The following is a 17,073-nucleotide window of genomic DNA, read 5'->3' on the forward strand; positions in this document are numbered from 1 at the left end:
GTATTACATATAAGTATAAGTGGACACCTGAACCACGCTCTAAGGTAGGGGATAAAGGAGGGATTCAGAGAAGAAAGGAAGAAAGAGCCGCCGCGGTGGCTCAGTGGTTATGGCGCTCGGCTACTGATCCGGAATATCCGGGCTCGATTCCGACCGCGGCGGCCGCGTTTCGATGGAGACGGAACGCAAAAGGCGCCCGTGTGCTTTGCGATGTCAGTGCACGTTAAAGATCCCCAGGCGGTAGAAATTATTCCGGAGCCCTCCCCTACGGCACCTCCAGTTGGTCATCATCGTGTTTGCACAGGTGCAAGCAGCGGGTCGTATAGAGGATTTTACTCCTTACTAAAGCATGGGCAGGCTGCAGTGCATCTGGTGCTTCGTAATCCGCCAGCTTGTTGGAGACCCGGTGGATCATACATCCCACCTAATGTCCCACCATAGGAAGTTAGGCTAGTGTGATGTCGGGCTTGCGTTGGTGGTGTATGGAGAGGCCAACTACGTGGGTCTCCTTGGCCTCCCGGATCGGCCCCAATGAGAGACTGAGCTCTTAACTCCGCGTAACCTGATTTGGGCCTCCGGTCACCAGGGCCTCCACGGAAACGAACAGGCCGATCGGGCCGCCCGCGCACTCCCTTCTCGGGCTGTCTCTCTGTCCTTGGAAGCCTATTCCGAATAAGGGAGAGAGAGAGAAAAAAACTTTATTGTAACAGGAATTCGGGGCACGCCCCAGGGTCCCCGCACGACCCCACTGCACTCAAGTGTTTATGTTCCTAAGGTTCATAACACTGGCAGCCCGGCCGGTGGCGATGGTCTGCACGGCCGGGTCCTCAGAGGGCAGCAGGGTCTCCCAGTCCTCCGAGGTCTTGAGGTTCTCTAGGTCCCGCGGGGGATGGTCCGCCGGGCAGAGGGAAAGGATGTGGAGGGAAGAAGCGAAGGGTTCTGGGCATAGGGCGCATGCCGGAGTAGGGAAGGAGGGATGATAGTGGGCTAGGGTAAGGGCCGAGGGGAGAGTGTGTTTGTAATCTGCGCCAGAGTGTTGCGTGTAGGTGTCCACTGTTTTAAGAGGGCAGTCATGCGCCTTTCCTTTGCTTTCCAAGCGGCCGCTTTATTGATTTCGCAGCTTAAAGCGCGATTAAGGTGTCCACTGCTGGTTACAACGGACAACGGCGACGGTGACGGCGACGCCGCGAAAGGCAGAAACGGGCGCCAAAGAGCTGCGCTCTGAAAAAGAGCAAATGGGCGAATATGTTTCGAAGCGTCTCGGCGAGCTCAGAAACTGTCCTCGTGCTGCTCTCTTTCGACACTTTTCGGAACTGAGGTCTCCTAGGCTGCACATGGATTGCATGTCGCCCCAAAACATTGACAAACACTGAAGAAGCGAGGCATACTAACAACCAGTCAGGTCCTGAGCGAGCCAGACATGAAGAGAAAAAGATACAATTGAAGTGCTAGCTGGGCATGCGTTTTAAAATGCTGCCTAAGCAATGTTGCCTTTCCTTTCCGGACAGGAGGATGGTTTGAGTGGTCTCCGGATCATGGAATAGAGTAAAGGTCCTGCCAGGATTGAAGTTTTATTCTGCGCGTACAGAAGCCCCACAAAAACAGATAAATGCAGTCAATAACGCACAGCGCATTTAGTATCGATTAACAAAATAGATAGAAATGCCATAAAGGAAATGCATCCCAAAGCTATAATAAACTTGCCCAGAAAGCTGCTATACAGACGGTATACCCTGCAGCATACCCTGAAAAGGCTGACCTGTGCTTGCTAAAATTTATGGGACTGAATCTCGTGTCGACATCTTTCTGATGATTTTGTTAGTTAGAGCCCTTTAACTTTCGAATGTGCAATCATATTAACCTATTTGACTGATGTGACCCGGTGCAAGTGTTTTAGAGCGCAGCTCTTTGGCGCCCGTTTCCGCGTTTCGCGGCGTCGCCGTCGCCGTTGCCATTGTCCGTTGTAACCAACAGTGGACACCTTAGCTGCAATTTAAGCTGCGAAACCAATGCAGTGGGAGCTTGGAAAGGAGAGGACAAAATGGGTAAATTGGTTTTTGAGGTAAGGAAATGGCGCACTATCTGCCTCACACATCTCCGTGGACACCTGAAAAAGAAGCAAGGCACATAACTGCCCTCTTGGAACATTGGGCGCCTGAATCGGACTTTAAGCTATGTGACGGTAGTGACAGATGTGCGCTGCGTGCGTTAGCATTGACAAAGTTGTGCCATTTTAAGGAAAGGAAGTGCGCATAACTCGCTCCCCGGGTCAGTGGACGCCTGAATGGCGCTGATAGATACGTGGGGTGATGGAAGAGAGATGTGGGCTAGCCGTATGCGTTAGCGCTGACAACGATGAGCGAAATCTCGCGATAAACCATTAACTGCCACCTGCCAGGGTGGCAGGGTGGGTGTGGACTTCAATGTAGATGTAAAGACAAACAGGAATTCCTTACCACTCATGCAGGAGAACATCCCTTTCCTTTCGCTCGCAACGCCTCCCAAGCTGTGACAACCTCGAGGAATACTTGCATATACCTCTTCTTTGAGAACCAGACATTGGTGCAGCAAGTCGAGCACATAGCCATTTCTCCGACCACGAAGCTTCCTTCATGACACTCAAGAACTGTTATGGTTTGGTTTATGGTTTATGGGGTTTAACGTCCCAAAGCGACTAAGGCTATGAGAGACGCCGTAGTGGAGGGCTCCGGGAATTTCGACCACCTGGGGTTCTTTAACGTGCACTGACATCGCACAGTACACGGGCCTCAAGAATTTCTCCTCCAAAGAAATTCCAGCCACCGCGGCCGGGATCGAACCCGCGTCTTTTGGGTCAGCAGCCGAGCACCATAACCACTGAGCCACCGCGGCGGCTCAAGAACTGTTAGCGGAGTGTTTCTTGAGGAAGGAATATGTGTGAAAAACAACGAGCTGTCTGTAATTGAACACATATGCCGTGCTCTAATTCTTTGCCTCAATCTATCGAAAAGCTGAAACAGCTGATGTGCTGGGTGCCAATTTCGCATTAGGAAGTAACGTAATCGTCGGCAATTTTTTTATTGTTTTTTTTAAGCATAGAAAATACTTGTGAAGCGACCCGGGGTGAAGGAGAGTTTAAAAAAATTACGCAGATTACACTCTCGTGTAAGACTGATGACACAGCGGTGCTGATTGAGTTTGGTTTGACTAAGTTAACGTGATGATACTTGTAATTTCAGAAAAAGGAGATAGTTCTGAGGAAACGCGAAAGAAAAGAGGGGAAGGAGGGTGAAGCCAAGGGTTCCTGAGAAATCATAGCAAGGGGTGCAGAGCGTAAAGTAAAAGTAGAAACATGAATTGAACAAAGAGAAAAAAAAGTAAGAAAGAAAGGAAATTCGGGGCGAAAGGATGGCTGGGGCGGTGTGCTAGGTTGAAAGAAACGATAAAGCGTCGATACAAGTCTCGTTCGCGCCGGCGACGGGTACACACGTCGGCGGTCGGCGTCTCTCACACAGGCCCTTTGTTTCCGCTCACGGGAGACGACAAAGACCCTAATTTCTACGATGCGCGCCTAACATCGGCCCGCCACCCTGTATTACTCAACTTTCATCCATGGATAAACCTTGCTGCATCTCCTTCTCGGCGGTCTCTCAGCAGCAACCTTCCTGCGCCCCTGCATAGCAGTGGTTTTACCCAGCAGACTTTCTCCACCACCCTCGAACGGATAACCACAGTGCTTTGTTCGCGTGTGTCTGCTGCTCAGACGACTCGCTCTGGACTCTGGACGAACGGTGATCTCTCTTGCACGTACAGTCTTTGTCAAAAGTTTAGAGCCCAGGGGGCTTGCTTCTAAGCCTGGCAGTGGGACTCCTGTAACATTCGTGGTAGTCCTACTCATTGGACGAAGCAGGACCAGAAATCTTCTTACCTTCAGGAAATTTGGAGCGCTGGAGATGCATTACTAACCAGACAGTGTGCTTCAGAAGCAAACCCCCTGGGCTCCAAACTTTTGACAAAGGCTATACCTCGTGTGCCTGCTACTCTCTTTTGCCCTAATGGCATCTCTCGCACGCCGTCTTTTTCCCGCTTTCTTCTCTGCGCGCCACTTTGGCCCGCTTCCATCCCCATGCCTTCCCGGGACTTCTTCGCCCTCGTCGGCTCTTTTCACGCTGGCGGCGCGCGTTGCGGCGCATTCTCCGGGTCGTTCTTGGGCTGGCGGTTTCCGTTTCTTGCGCACTTTCGCGCCCTTCAGCTACTTCGCGCCATTCTCCTTCTCAGCTCGCCTGTACATTTTGCTGTATATGTACAGGTTAGGAAAAGTGTTCGTCTGTAGCCTACGCCATCCTACAGCCTCTTCCCTAGTCACCACACAGAGCACTGACTAGGGAAGAGGCTGTAGGATGGCGTAGGCTACAGACGAACACTTTTCCTAACCTGTACATATACAGCAAAATGTCACCAACGCAATTCAGATCAGACTGTCCCTGGTGCGGCGGTACACCTACACTCTATCACATTACCTGGGAGTGCGAAAGAAACATAGCATTCCACAATTATCAACCACCGAGTGAGGAGCAATGGGAGAGCTGTCTCTCTAGCAGCGAGCTCGAGGTCCAGAGGGCCTTGGTACAGCACGCTGTTGAAGCGGCACGACTCAGTGGAGCCCTGGACTGAGGGCCCACCCTTGCTCGAAGACTCAAGTCGCCAGCGCCCAAGCAGGACGACCAAGAAGTCTTCATCTCCGCGAATCTCTTGAAAGAGCAATAAAAGTTTTCTCTCTCTCTCTCTCTCTCTCTCTCTCTCTCTCAGCTCGCCTCTCTGGCGGCCTAATCACACCGCGCGCAATTAATTTGCCCGCCATTCGCACATGCGGTATTCTAAATGCGATGGGGTACCTGCATGACTGCCTTACTCGCGCGCCTTGTATGCTCGCTAATTTCACCGCGCGCTCCTATAACCTGCTTATCTCTCTGGCGGCTCTATATTTGAACCTGCCACTTCTTTTTTAGCCCTCGACGCTTTTTCGCTGGGACGGCGCCCGTTCCGGCGCTTCGTGCGGTGTTTCTCGGGCTGGTGTGCGTGTCCCGGGGTTCCTTTATAAAAGTGGTCTATAGACAGTCTATAGACTTCTTCCTGACTCTATTGACTTCTTATAAATATTGCTTTTTGTCTATTCATAGTCTATATACTGTCTATAGACAAAAGTCTACTAAAAGTGTATGGCCATAAACCTATAGATTGTCTATAGACTGTCTATGGCATTTTTATTGCCCATAGGCTTTTGTCTATAGACAGTGTATAGACTTTATAGACGGACGTCTACAGACTGTCTATAGACTGTCTAAAACTTTTTTGTAATGGTTGGCCGCAGTCGTCGGCGTACACGGGGCGGGTAGGAAATGCACTTCGCTATCTAAGGGCGGTAGTCTGCGTTGTGGCGTCCACGGGGATGCCGCCCCGGACTCCTCCGTTTCTGCCGCCACCGCTTCACCCCGTTCTGCGCCTCGCTGCTCTTGCCCCGGCCGCTGCTTTCGCCGGGTCCCGCTGTCCACCGTGCTCTCCTCTTAAACGCGCGCTTTTGTCCGCGTCCGTCTCTGCCTTTGGACCTCAATTACAGCTCCATCTTACGCTCATTTGCCATTCCCCGGTCCCTTTTTCCAGTCCCACCCACCACTTATTCCATATTCTTTTTTCCCTTCCCCAGTACAGCCCCGTCGCGGGGGTGCCTATCATTATAGGAGACAGTTATAGGATGTGCATCTCCTTATTTTCCCCTCCCATAACCCCCCAGTGCAGCCTCCAGTCCAGGAAACCTCACCCATAAAGCGTCGATGCGAAGCTTTGGGAAGACCTCTGACCATGTGCAAGACCATTTTAAAGAATTACGCCAGTGCCGTAATGTTCCTGAGAGATTCTAAGTTTCCTCTGGATATGTTTATCCTTGCTGGTTGTAACAGTTTAAATCAAAATTTAAAAAAATCTATTAACCCTTTCGCGTCTTACCCTTAAGGCGGAGATCAAGTGTCCTCGAAGTTTATTGTTATTATTACATGTGGAAGTCTTGATACAAACACCAAAATGGATGGCGCCAAAAATTGTGCCTATATTTCTTCGGCGTACCGATGAGCAAGAAAAAGAAAGCTTCAGCGCGAAGGAAAGGAAAGTAACAGACTTAGTTCCGGGCGGCTAGCATGCTGATTCCAGCCTCGTGCTTATAGAATGCAGAGAAGGATAAGAATGACAAAGCTTATAAATGAAAAAACGCGTATTCTAATAATATGCGTGTATTTCGAGTGTTCGCTGCGTGAAGCGTCCTCCCACGACGTGTAATGTAACTGCTCGAGCTTTGGTTAGGAATTGCCACTACGTGTTCATTAGTTTCCACCCCCAGACAGCGGCCTCTCAAGGGTGCTCACTGCTTTCCATACTCGTTGCCCGGATCCATTATTTCATATCTGCGGCCGCATAGTGCGTAGCCGACACAGCCATCAATTCACATTTGTAACGAGTGTGCACGTGTAGTGCTTAATGGACACTGGCGGAAATCAATGCAGAAAAAGCGATCGATATGTAGGAGTGAGAAAAGGCGCTGGCATGGATCAGGCTCATTTCGTTGTCGGTACTGTGCGATGGGCGGGAAGAAATAGAGCTGACACAAAGATATAGGCGGGTCTAAGCGCTAACCGCAGCTGTTAATCCTTGCTCTAAGCCTTTTCGGTTAACTGGGTTACGGGAGCGGGAATGTATGAGGAAAGGAATGAACAAATTGCTTGAAAGAAACTACGCAAACAAGGGTCAGAAAAGGAAATGCACAGGCACACACAGCCGTGGGGTCCGACACGCGAAGCTTGTAATATGTGGGGCTGAACGTCCCGAAGCGACGCATGGGCTTTGAGGGATCCCTTTTAAATTAGACTATCAATTAAGCGTTCTTGCACTAAGCAGTGACGACAGAACAAAACGAGGAGTCGAATAAGAAAGTCGAAGAAGGCGAATAAGGAGCTTCGAAAATGCTGGTTTTGTAATTGTCAAGTGTCAGAGAAAAGGCGTTGAGGATCAGCGACACATGAAAACGAAAAGAAGAAATGAGAAACCAGTGTCTTATTTTGTCAGATCTTTGAGGCTATTGCTGAACCGAGAACAACGAAACCAGCTTTGCGCGGGTGCCGACTCGTTTAAATGAGCTGATGGCACTAGAAAGAAAACAAAAATTTGTACAGCTAGGCTAGTCCACAAATCAGTGAAAGCTGTTATATGTTTGGTTTAGCCATATAGACCTGCATTCTGTCGGGGAACCAACTTCACATTGTGTATTGTGTATTCCTCTGTCTTCGTTATAACCTCCTCCTTTCACTCTAGACACCGTTTGGAAGCATGGGCGGTACGGAAAACAGGACAGCAGTGCGTTAGCGCCCCATCAATAGCTCTATGAAGAAAACAAATTTCTTTCTTGAATGAACCCCACGGGAGATGAAAGCAAGATAATTCTGACAAGGAAACAAAAAGCGCCGGTTTTCCAATAAATTTTTAGTTGACAGTCAGCTTCGTCCTCGTTCTGTGTGTTTAATTCTGCGTCCGCGTTTTGTTGTTCCTGCTGTACCCACCCAGAACCCTTTGGATTCTTTCAACGGCAACCTTCTTCCGGTTGGGCATTAACCTGTTCTCGCCATAACCTCCCGACCCAATAGGTCACCCGTTGCCTCCCCCCCACCCTCCCTCTTTCTCTTCCCTTTCTTAATTCCTCCTCCCTCCTCGCTACTAGAAGTGGGCAGGAGGTTTCTCTCTCCAATTTTCCACTTGCCACAGTTGGCAAATGGCAGTCTTTCATGTAATTTAATAATATTACAACAAATATACTAACATTACGTAAATTCAGATAAGTTATTTAGTTAATCTAAAATTATTCATTCGTTATTTAACGGTCTTACTGCTGACGGTGCGGATTTCCATGATTGAATGCAGGGCTGTATGACTAAACCAAAACTATAACGGCTTTCACTGCAATAACAATAAACGTCCAGTCTACAGAACAGCTTAACTAGACTTGCTAAGCAGAGTCTTAATGCGCTGGGGAAACCAGCTTCGCGCATGTGTTCATGGTTTTTCGTTTCGTAATGCACTGTCGCCCAGGATTATCAAGGGTGAACTTGACTACGTAGTAGAATGATTACAGGCATTGCATGTTAACAGTGTAAGCTATAACAGTATTGCATGTTAACTGCATAACAGTATAAGCTGACACTTAAGATTAATGAAACTGGTTTTGAGGAAGGAAAAATGGACAAGGCGCACTCGTCAGGCGGTACGTTCTTCTTCCCGTCGCTAATCTGTTTGAGCCGCACATTACTACACCACAGTGCACTTTTGTGCACCATTCAATGCAATTTTTTTTCCTTATATTTCCTCTGTCTTCACGTGAAGCTGCTTTAGATTAGAAGCAGCGGTAGGTGGAGCTTCTGCAAAAGTGTCTTAATCTCTTTGAGTCACGCTATAGTTGGATACAACTTAAAAAAAAAATAGCAGGTGTTAACACTTGGCCACTGTCCGCGGCGTCCTGTATTACTCCGCTGGCCAATCACAAAAGTAAACGAAGTGAGCTTCCTAACCTTTGACTATATTAAACAAGCCAGGTATCAAAGTTATAGAGCATATAGTTTTCTTTCTTGTGATTAGCGTCTTGTTTAGGTAGGTAACAAGAGTTTTTACAGCGGGATACCTTTTGTTGTGTAGGAGCGTAGTGCGGCGGTCCTGAATGTGGGCGGAGCTCCACTGCATACCCGACTATAGATAAAGCCTTACGGGCTTGCACAGCAAGACTTGGGCTTCTTGGCTGTTTGTTATTTCGAAGTTTTATTTCGCAAGCAGAAATCGAGGTTTTTACAGGAAAGTTGGGCAAAATACTGTACTGAGATTCGTCTGCTCAGAGAATTACGACACCCAACTATAGAAGACGACAACTTTTGACTCGTACAGCATGAGCTGGTGGGCGAGTTGGCCAGGCTTAATTCTTAGTGAACCAGGAGAATGGCACGAATCCGAAAGGAGAAGATGGGACAAGAAGAAACCTTTCAGTGCCTCTACGCTGTGACAAAACTACTGCGCAACGCAACAACTCTCAGTTTTGTTGCGAAACCTTTGGATACTGTTACATTCCAGTGATCACTGTCCTCGTTTCTTTTTTCAAGTATCGAGCTTCCATATCAGCTTCCCTGCTTTCGCTTTAAATCCTTGGAATCGAAGGAAGGCCGCATTTCACTCTCTGACATAAGATATCTATCGGCAGTGTCTCTTTGCACTTCACTCAGGGTGACAGCAAAATTCTGAGCGCATTTCATCACGAAAGAGGCAACAGGATGCGCGCGCTTGGCATCTCTCGGCTGCTCAGTGAACCTCAACAATAACATACACGCTTGGAGGTCTCGTATAATTTTGCCCGCAAAGGCGTCTTCCAGAAAGGGAAAACTACGACGTGCGTCGATCGAGACCTCATCCATTTGAAACCACTGACGACCTCAAACGAAGGCGATGAATCTGTGCTTGCTTTTATACAAGCGGGGCCTTTCTCATGCCCTGGCGGTTGCCCGCAGTGGCGTCTCTATACGTGTACGATATGGTGCGTCAATAGAAACCAGAGGGCATGTGTGTCGCAACCCTGCCACATGCTCCCCATAGTTCGTTCTTGGTCAGTGGTTGCAAATTATGCCTTCCCTTTTTCTGAAATGAAAACTGGTTTTTCAGGAAAGGAAATGACCCAGCAACTGTCTCAGATATCTTGGTGGACACCCGAACCGTGCCGTAAGGGAAGGGATAAAGGACGGAGCGGAAGAACAAAGGAAGAAAGAGGTGGCATAGTGGATTTCCTTATTTATACCACTATACTTTGGCCAATCCCCCACGTGGGTATGTGCCATTACAAAGAAGGAGAAGAAGAAGAAGAAGAAGAAGAAGTAGAAGTAGAAGAAGAAGAAGATGAAGAAGAAGAAGAAGAAGAGTAGAAGAAGAAGAAGATGATGATGGTGAAGAAGAAGAAGAAGAAGAAGAAGAAGAAGAAGAAGAAGAAGAAGGAGGAGAAGAAGAAGTAGAAGAAGAAGAAGAAGAAGGAGAAGAAGAAGAAGAAGAAGAAGAAGAAGAAGAAGAAGAAGAAGAAGAAGAAGAAGAAGGAGAAGAAGAAGAAGGTCTCCGGAATAATTTCGACCACTTGGGGATCTTTAACGTGCACTGACGTCGCGCAGCACACGGGTACCTTCTGCGTTTCACCTCCATCGAAACGCTGCCGCCGCGGTCGGGTTCGAACGCGGGTATGGCTCAATAGCCGAGCGCCCTAACCACTGAGCCACCACTGCTAGCAAAAGCACACAAGTGTATACATTCGAACTCTTGATTTTCACTTTGAAATGACCTGAGAAAATGCACGGGATACAGCAAGTAAACGACTCATGAACATAACACTGACTTCCAAAGTCTTTAATTTGGAAACGCGCGTTCAGTATATAGATCGATAAAATCGTCGTAGTTGCAAGTGACACACACAAAGAAAATCGGCATGGAAATGGCATTTTTTTTAACCTTTTTCTGTCAGCGACACAGAATGCGCGCTGAGGCACGTACCACCCGAGAAGCCTATTTCGTGGGCCTTTGTTAGTACCTAACGTAAGCCCATCCCTGTGTATGATCGTAACGCTACATTTGGTACCCAAATGTGAACGACCCCCCGAGCTTCAATGCGGTAAGGTTATACGCCATGCCTTCTTTCACAAAGTAATAAAGGATCCACTGCGGGAGCACAATTGCACTGCGACACAATGGCGCTAGACATGACTCTCAGCGCATTGCAACATGTTTAGCCGTTGACCCTTGTTAAGTCAGTGTGCTATTCCGAGTAGTATTAGGTACAGGGTCAGACTGGGATCAAGAGATGCCAAAAAGAAACATAAGTTGTTCTAGTGATGCACGCTTGATCACGCCTTTTTTTTTTGCCGCTGAAAGGAGGAAAGGAGCTGGAATGCCACGTGTCTGCAGGCCGATAATTTTCTACCGCTATTGGTTAGCTTGTACGGAATCCAGAATAACGGGCGAGCAGTATGGGTATTTTCGTGTGAACAACAGCGACATAGTGTCCAGTGCTGGCTTGTAGCTCGACTTTCAGCGTGTAGGGCATCAAGTCCCGCACGGAGATCAGGGGGAACGGTGATTGGCCAGCGACATGGATGTCGGTTTGCTGACTGCAACGATTAGCTGCGGTGATAATCCGCTCTGGGGTCGTCACTTGTATCCAGCCAATGAAAATTATTCGGTCCGGTGACGTCATTTCCCTTCAGCTAATGACCGAATTTTATGGCCGAAGTCAACTTTGTTCTCTCCGATGAGGCTTTTAATGCTGCCGTACTAATAAACTATGGAAGGGCATAAATAAAGTATTGAAGTTAAATTTAGTTGTACGACCAAAATCGTTGGGGCAGAACAGAAGAATGATCGCTTACCTGAGGTCATGTTTACAAGCGTTATTTACTTACCTACGGTAGTGGTTGTCAGCGAGTAAATGTTAACGCTGATAAGTATCATGCAGTGTCGTTTGGGGGTAATGGTGTCAAACGCGCGGCTTATTGTTGGTGAAAAATATATAAAAGAAAGAGAAAAGTGGTTGCCGATTTTTAAGGTCCTTCCAAAATATGGCCTTTGGTTTCCGCTTACGTTGAATATCAAAATTAATGCAAAGGCGTGTCCGCAATTCATTATTACTTGTTTAAGGACAGAGCATGAGTGCCTGCATGATAGCCGTCGTGTTGATTAAAATCGATAAACAAACTGCTATTGTTTTAAAGCTAGATTTTCGTTAGAGCTGAGTGACCCGCACCACATAATGGCTTCAGATAAGCATCAACATTTCTACAAAGGGCTGAAGTATGTTTCGCAAAGATACTTAGAATGATGCGCTGTAAATTTTGGACATGAAATTGTTCTTGTTTTTCCAAGGCCGCGTCGTTGCGCAAGTGGATTGTCCAGAGACTTCATATCCGCCGCTCACTGCTTTGCCTTCGGGTTACTTGTGTTCAGTGCATGAGCAAACTGCGCACGGCTCGGTGGTTGTCATAACCGTGGTCTCTTATTTAAAGACCGCAGGCCTCTCATCTGTTAAACAGAAGCGAAAAGGAAACAGGAAAGAAAACGAGCAATTACTGAGGTTTAATGTTTGCCATCAGCAATATCAAATGGTCCGCGAAAAATTGAGCTGGGACTCAGAGTTGTTAAGCATAGTGCGCTTACTTGTTTCATTTGGGCGAACTTTGCGTTTTATTCAGAGAAAAAGAAGAATAAACTTATCTAAAAAATAAAGCCTTAATATTGGATGATTGACGATGGAAGCATTTTTGGAGCAGTAGTTTCAAGGAGAGTCTTTGCTTGGCTGGAAGTGGCCATTAGTATCTCGTTGAGGTCCCCAAGGCATGTTTGCTTGTGGCTTTCCTTAAAGACTTATGAGTGTAGGAGGACTAATAAGTAATGAGTTCTAACTTCATGCGTTGGAAGTGAAGTATGGGACATTTCTGCCCGAAAAGAAATTAAGACGTATTTAAAAAGCAATTCGGAAATCAGGAACTTAATATCCCGTCTAGACTTTTTTATATTGTAGTTATTATCTTGCATGGAAATGCAGTCCAAGCTTATTTTAAAGTCGGAAAACAGAAGCTCGGCCGACTTGGGGCTGCTTACTGTCAACTAACGGGAACTCAATGGCGCGGAAGAAAATAGAACACGTGGCCGGGCATTCCACCCGGAAGTAAATATTCTCAAGGGAAGCTCCGCGCGATGAGTAAAATCGTTCAGACGAGGAACCCAAAATTAAACAGAATGAAACAAAACAAGAATTCTTTTGATAATGAAACCTCTAAAATAGAGGGAGAGAAGAAACGTTGTGCTCATTAATATTCTTGAAAGAACAGCTAATATTAGGAGCTGTCCACTCAAGGACTGATGTCGGCGGTGTTTGTGTTTGAAAAACAAGAATGAAATGTACACATCCTTGCGACGTATCAAGCAAACAAACCCACTTAGTATGAAGCTTTCCCTGTTAATATGAATTTCAGTGTTACCCATATATTCGGTATTCTACTCGGTCGATATTTTTTTCATAGGGCTACATAAGAGCGGCGCTTAATGTAACAGCTGGATGTTGAAAGAAAAAACAGAGAAGTAAGGCTGTGTTGGTGTACGTGATCATATAAAGAAGATGGATGGCTAGTACATTGGGAGGAAGGAAGGCGATGAAGTTTGAAGCCTGGGGGAGGACGGCGTATAGGAAGAGATGGCAAGACAACAGGAATCAGGATCCAAAGGCGAAGAGCTCAAGAGGCAATGCGTTAAGGATAGAGTGAAGTCGAGAGGGCTCCTTAGAAACAGCGACATTATACGAAAATGGCGCGAAACTGTAAAGTAGAATAAATATTAGCGGTCCAACTGCGATAAAGATAGGAGTGGACCACATGCAAAAAAAGGAACCAAACCAAGCTCAGGATTCGGTCTGTTTGCACCGGTGCCTTAAGAATTCTCTTGAGATGAAAGGGGTCTCGCGCTTTGACACTTATTTCCGGAAGGGGATGACCGATTGGGGTTCACCGGAAGTAGCCGGGTGGGTAGAGCTGCCTAAGCATGAGCGAGGGCGAGGACATTCGCCATAGGGGTGATAGACCAGATGCTAATCGATATCGTCACAGTGGCTAAAATCATCTTCGCTCGAAGTGAGCCGTTCTATTGTTTGCTCTTTCCGGCAGTCTTTCGGCAGAGGATAAGTTCCGGGTCACATATTTGCTCCACACACTAGGCGTCAGAGGGTGGCAGTTAGTGATGACTCATCTTAAATGAAGAGACATGGATCACATAACGACGGTAATATTTTAAGCCTGCGCTTGCGTATTTATAGCCTCTCAAGAAAAAGAGAAGATATGCGAGCACTGAAGACGTGCCAATGGGGACAGACTACGCCATGTGGTTGTTGAATCTGCTCATTTGATGGCGAGCACCATGGCCGACATCACAACACTCGTAAAAGAGGCATGTCAAGCCAGCTGGCGAAACAGCGCGCAGTGCAACAGAAAACAGTAACGCGATATAGCATCTCTACCTTGAGCGAGGTCGCTGTCGGGGTTCTCCCTAACTTTTTGCCCAGGGGGCCTGTTCACAGCGACTTTCCAGCAGTGCTCTCGCAGTATGATTTTTGGCTTTGCTGCCGAAGCTGCGGTATTGCAAACGGACGTGAGGTCGGGGATGGTTGTGCTTGTTGCGACGGCTACCTGAAATAGTACGCAATACGGTGGTCATTGTGGGTGCTTAAATGTAGCGACGTCTAGGTGCTGCAGTTTACCCTAGTCGCGCAGCATTTTTTCCTATAGACGTGGGTCCGATCCCGGCCGCGGCGGTTGAATTTCTTTGGAGAAATTCTAGAGGCCCGTGTACTGTGCGATGTCAGTGCACGTTAAAGAACCCCAGGTGGTCGAAATTTCCGGAGCCCTCCACTACGGCGTCTCTCATATCCTTAGCCGCTTTGGGACGTTAAACCCCATAAACCAAACCAAACCATTGCTGCGGCTGATCATCTTGCGCTGCTCACCCAGAAAGAGGGCGGAGGCAACGTGAGGCTTACTACATGATTGCAGTTAAACGTCTGTTGCTGCTGTTGCCCCACCTATGAGTGAGGCCTGCGTACCTGGCTTCGCAAGCGGGAAACCAAGCCAAGCAAAGCCAGCTCCAACGCACGACGAGTGGCAGCTTCCACTGCAACGCCAGCTTTACTCCGCTCGCGTTCCGTTTCGACAAAGTCGTCCCTGGCGAATGCAGGTTCTGATGCGTTGTGCCCATGCCACACGTAGAGCGCAACGCGATTGAGGAACGCTGCTCACGAATGTCAGCAGATGTGCCGCTCTCGTGTACAACGAGAGAATCTCACCCATGAAGCCCTAGGCAACAAGTGGCTTGTACTTACATGTGCTTACCGGCATATATTACATATCTTCACCTGCATCTGTGCGTACTACCGGCAGGAAAAGTGAATCAAGCATGAAAATTACTTTGTTTCATTGCGGTGCAACTTTGTCCTCCAGTCTGAAACTGACGAACACGGGAAGCGTCTACCGTCAGCGCAAACCGCTACTGCTGAGCTGAGTTTCAAGAAATAAAATTTAAATCCCGCTCCCGTGGCTCATTTATTTTATTGCCTTTGTCTAGCAATACCAAGCTTTATGCTCCTGTATGTGTTTACATGGGCGCCCTCTGTGGAGGTCTAATTTGCGAAGAGAAAAAAAATAAAGGGCTACAACGATACACTGAATGGGTACAAAAAGTCGTCAGTCAGGCGATGGAACATGAGAGGCAGGACAATTATAAAAAAGGCAGTGTAGGAGACGAAAAAAAAAAAGTCGCATTCATGAGATTACGATCCACTGCCCTTCATGAAACGGGGAACTTGCAGACAGCTGAAGGAAAATAAAGTACAAGATAGAACACGCGGAGCGTTTTATTAAACCAGCACGCAAAGATAAAAAAAGGCGCTAGGTCCGAGTCTATTGACCGGGCTACACCATGCCGCCCATTCACAGGTGCTATCCCACTACTGCTCAGCGCGGGAGTTTTTGCCTGCTGCGTTTCCGCCCTGGGCCGGTTCACTCCTCCTTAGGCGACCTGGCCACCCCGGGCTCCCCTGGGGTCGCCATATCGGCGCCCAGCTTAGCGCGGACACCCGATCAACATGGGCCAACATGGGGAAGGGCTCCCAGCCTCAACCCGTCCTCTAGCGCCGGCCTCCAAGCAGCTGGATTACAGGAGCCCGCCACAACCCCCAGCGATGGCGGCCTTCAAATTGCGGGGTTTTATATTTACCAATGGCTTATTATTGTCACCACGCAGGTTCCTGATGCGAAAATTCGACATATTGCAGTATTAGTGCCATTTTTTAGAATGGTGACCCTGTGTTCCCGATTTTGTGAATACGAAAACACGTGTGGTATGCAAATCAAGCACAATTAAGGAGTAGTACGTTCGCTCCATCTGGGGAGCATCACGCAAAGTCTTACAAAGTTACCTTATGGACTCCGAGATCCGCTAAAAAAATTGTCATGCACGTCTCGTGTTCAATTTGCACTCAAACTACATCTTTCCACCCCTTCTTTTTCCCCTCTGGACATGTTGTGGGGAAGACGTCGGACCCGGAGGGCGCGTCTCCAGGGTTCTGGCACATTCTTTCCTCAATGTGGTAGTAGTGTTTGATGTGTAGCCGGTCCAAAGGGTGGTGACCGGACGTGATGTCAAAATCCGTGTGTTGGTTGACTAAATGGGCTTCTATAAGCTCCCGGAAGCTGTTCACCTGCCCAGGGCCAGAAGTCTCTGGTTGGACGTAACGACCGGGAGGTCAAGAGCCCACTTGATAACTTTCCGTTGAATGACCTCCAGTTGGTCGTTGGTTGGTTTTTGGTGAAAGGAAAATGGCGCAGTATCTGTATTACATATAAGTGGACACCTGAACCACGCTCTAAGGTAGGGGATAAAGGAGGGATTCAGAGAAGAAAGGAAGAAAGAGCCGCCGCGGTGGCTCAGTGGTTATGGCGCTCGGCTACTGATCCGGAATATCCGGGCTCGATTCCGACCGCGGCGGCCGCGTTTCGATGGAGACGGAACGCAAAAGGCGCCCGTGTGCTTTGCGATGTCAGTGCACGTTAAAGATCCCCAGGCGGTAGAAATTATTCCGGAGCCCTCCCCTACGGCACCTCCAGTTGGTCATCATCGTGTTTGCACAGGTGCAAGCAGCGGGTCGTATAGAGGATTTTACTCCTTACTAAAGCATGGGCAGGCTGCAGTGCATCTGGTGCTTCGTAATCCGCCAGCTTGTTGGAGACCCGGTGGATCATACATCCCACCTAATGTCCCACCATAGGAAGTTAGGCTAGTGTGATGTCGGGCTTGCGTTGGTGGTGTATGAAGAGGCCAACCACGTGGGTCTCCTTGGCCTCCCGGATCGGCCCCAATGAGAGACTGAGCTCTGAACTCCGCGTAACCTGATTTGGGCCTCCGGTCACCAGGGCCTCCACGGAAACGAACAGGCCGATCGGG

The 17,073-nt window shown here is 48.2% G+C and overlaps 1 non-coding gene across 1 annotated transcript; it reads right to left on the minus strand.

Moving 5' to 3' along the window:
* Positions 1-15,512: 15,512 nt before the first annotated feature.
* LOC149332710 (signal recognition particle RNA) lies at positions 15,513-15,810 on the minus strand. Its single transcript, XR_016285386.1, has one exon.
* Positions 15,811-17,073: the final 1,263 nt, after the last annotated feature.

This window comes from Amblyomma mixtum, chromosome 8 (assembly GCF_055824585.1).
Source record: "Amblyomma mixtum isolate Tamu chromosome 8, ASM5582458v1, whole genome shotgun sequence".
Taxonomy (NCBI): domain Eukaryota; kingdom Metazoa; phylum Arthropoda; class Arachnida; order Ixodida; family Ixodidae; genus Amblyomma; species Amblyomma mixtum.